A 3,573-nucleotide genomic window follows, 5' to 3' on the forward strand; every position below is an offset into this window, starting at 1 on the left:
AATATGTTTAATTCCCAGTTCTGATTTTTATGTAGCTATGTCGCATAGGAATTCCTACTATGTCTGGTTCCTCCCAACACATGATTGCCTCTGGCTCACTGTTTTATTGTGGACCAGGTTAAAGTTATCACTTCTAATGGCACCTTTGCCCCCTCCCTAATTCCAAATTCCCCCCCCCCATGTCCCTCCTGCTTGAGGAATGTTTCACACTGGAATATCATCTTATGTGCCCAGCTACTCGATAGGAAGAACTCTTGTTGAGAGTGCTAATTTTCCTTTCCCCATAATGAATTCCTTCCCTTCGGGGAATTACTCCAAGTCCCAACCTGCTCAAACCTGATGATGGTCTTTCTGTCTCCATTGTTGAGGGGCAGGCAGCTTCTGCTTAATGGATTAATGGGTTTCATCTTCTTTTGATTGATTTGTATTTATCATATGAATAGAATGCAACAAAGCTACAACTCCTTAACCTTAAACACCATTGATCTGGAATAGCTTTATAAGTGAATTGACAGCATTACGTGTGACTTATCCCTTAATTGAAATTTAATTGACTGCATAACAATAAACATAAACATTCCAGTAATCACAAAAGCAAAATAATTTTCCAATGCATTTCAATTTTCCAAGGTTGCAAGTTTATTGTAAAGTCTCTCATTTCAACGAGGCAGCGTGCCTAATAGCCTGACAAACAAATGGTTACTGGAAAAGGTTTCAAAAAGATTCTCAGCAAGCAAAATGACCTTATCCGTATTAATGTTTCAAACTCTTTAATGGTCCCATAACAAGCTTTGAATTTCTGTACAGCAACTGTAAAATGCACTTTGGTTCTTATGTTTTTCAGGAGAGACCTTTTATTTTAATTTAAAGTATCTAATTTTTTTTCCAATTAAGGGGCAATTTAGCGTGGCCAATCGACCTACCCTGCACATCTTCTTTGGGTTGTGGGGATGAAACCCATGCAGACACGGGGAGAATGTGCAAACTCCACACGGACAGTGACCCGGGGCCAGGATCGAACCCAGGTCCTTGGCACCAAGAGGCAGCAGTGCTAACTACCGCACCACCGTCCTGTCCTTTCAGGAGAGACCTTTATTGTGACTTTTGTAGCAACACTTGAGCGTGGTATTTGTAATTTCCACCCCTTTATTCAATAAAGCTCCTGGAAAATATTACAATTTATAATGCATTTTTGCAATCTAAGGAAAAATGTTGGATGGAATCTCACCATATTTTTTTCAAAGCGTCGGTTCCAGTGAGGAAACCGATGAGAATCTTGCCAACAGTAGGAAAACACATTAAATATTGAGCCGCTTTAACAATCCCATGTGATTCGTTCAAGCCGGATAAACGTAATCTCTGCAATCAGTGGTGCGCTCCCTTTACAAGCCACCCCAGCATTTCCCTGCATTTGTTCCAAATCCAGTGGAGGGTTGGCTGCAAGGAAGACAGCACCAAGATCTTTGGAGGGAGCCCTTACCAAACTCTTGGATGGTGTGAAGCAGAGGCATGATATCCTCTGCCTGTATTCCTGCAGATATCCATCAAACAAGGTCACCCCAGCCTAGGAGGCAGAGCCCACAATAGCAAGAGCCAGCTTGATGCAAAATGTTATGGACGCCTGGTCAGCTCTCAACAGTGGTTAAGAGACTGAACCAGAACCAGAACCGTTGTAAGACAATGCAATGCGGAAAGATCGAATCGTTCCAGGAGTGATAATATAAATTTTATAATTTATTTTATAAATTAACTTTATTAAAACTAAAGAAAAGACAATAATATTTACACTTTAACTCTAACTGTGACAGATTACATGTAGTTTCTTAATCTTAACACACTAGTTACCATTCAACAGCAATATAACAGAACACACTGCTCTCATGCCACTTTCACAGGGAGACAAAGGAAATACTTGCATTTACAAAACTATATCTCTTCTGTCGAGGGCATTCATTCCGAACCATTTTCCAAAGCCTGCCTCAGTGGCACCTTTCATGAACCACTATCTGTAATAGGTACAATGAAGGCAACATGAATGTGCCTGATACCAAGATGGCATTGTGACACGTGGCTGTCTGAGTTGCGCCATTGCAAGCATTGACATCTAGTTGGGCAGGGCGAGTTCAAGATGGGGTGTGAGATATTTGTTAATTTATGAATTATCAGCTCAGAGGAGGCAAAGATTACAGGAAAACCACGACCTTTGAGTATTTTGGCAAGGGTAACCCAAGAAAAAGGACCAATTAAGAAAAAACAAGTGATGTGAGCTTTTGATAAAGTCCCACATAAAAGATTAGTGTGCAAACTTAAAGCACATGGGGTTGGTACTGACATGGACTGTGACTTGGATAGTGGACAGGAAACAGCGAGTAAGAATAAATAGGTATTTTTTTGGAGTGGCATGCGGTGACTAGTGGGGTTCCACAAGGATTAGCCCTTGGGCACCAGCTATTCATGATGTATATCAATGATTTGGATGAGGGAACCAAATGCAACATTCCCAAGTTTACCGATGGCACAAAATTTGGTGGGAATGTGAGTGGTGAGGAGGATATAAAGAAGCTTCAAGGCAATTTAGGCAATAAATGCTGGCCTAGCCAGCGACACCCATATCCCATAAAATGATTCCCGGGGTGGCAGGAGTATCTTATGAGGAGAGTTTGCATCTGTCCATATGCCACTGACCAGCATTCGTTATTGAAAACACCTGGAGCAAATGCAGACAGGCTCTCCACTTTAAAAATGACTTTTAGGTATATCTACCTCTCTTTTTAAAATAAGTTGAAAGGTAGCATTTATGATTTTTTCTGATCGCGGTACTTACCCCAACAAAGGTTTTTTTCTGAGAATAAAGTATTGGTGCAAAGTTTTGTGTGGGACAAAACACTTAGTTTGTTTTTCTCACCATTATTACATGAAATGCATGTGTCACAGATCTTACTAGATTTGGGATGAGGCCCAGAAATAGCAGCGTTCATGAACATGATTAGAAAGTTTATAGATGATATGAAACTTGACAACATAGTAGATTGTGTTGAGGGTAGTTGTAGACTTCAGGATGACACAGACAACATCAGACCAGAAGTCATTGATACAAAATATTTGACGAAAGATCTGGAGAGAAAAGGGAATGGCATTTATATGCTAAAGTGCCAGGTCCACATGGTGGGTAACATCAAAAGGAGAGAATGATATATCCATAGCACAATAGCTGGAGCAAAGGACACAGTAGAGGCAGCTGGCATCACAGTCACACCCAGCTGCAAAGAATAGTCTCCCCTGAAAACAGGTTATTGCGAAAAGGGCAGCCGGTTAAAATCAAAAATGTGAACTGAGAAGGTGACACCTTCGCTGATACGGAAGACAATTTTTTCAAAATGTGGACAAATAACCTGTGTGTGGTAATTATCTGCTGGAGTTAGCTCATAGAGTTGCATAATTGGGTGTTTTTTGAGAACAAGGAGCATCTCAGAGTTCAGGAAATGTAGGTAGCTGGGAACAAAGGGATAATATTGGGTACAGCGATAAGTGTATTGAAATGTACTGTTATATAGTCCTTGTTGTGTGGCTTCC

This window comes from Scyliorhinus canicula, chromosome 21 (genome assembly GCF_902713615.1).
Source record: "Scyliorhinus canicula chromosome 21, sScyCan1.1, whole genome shotgun sequence".
Taxonomy (NCBI): domain Eukaryota; kingdom Metazoa; phylum Chordata; class Chondrichthyes; order Carcharhiniformes; family Scyliorhinidae; genus Scyliorhinus; species Scyliorhinus canicula.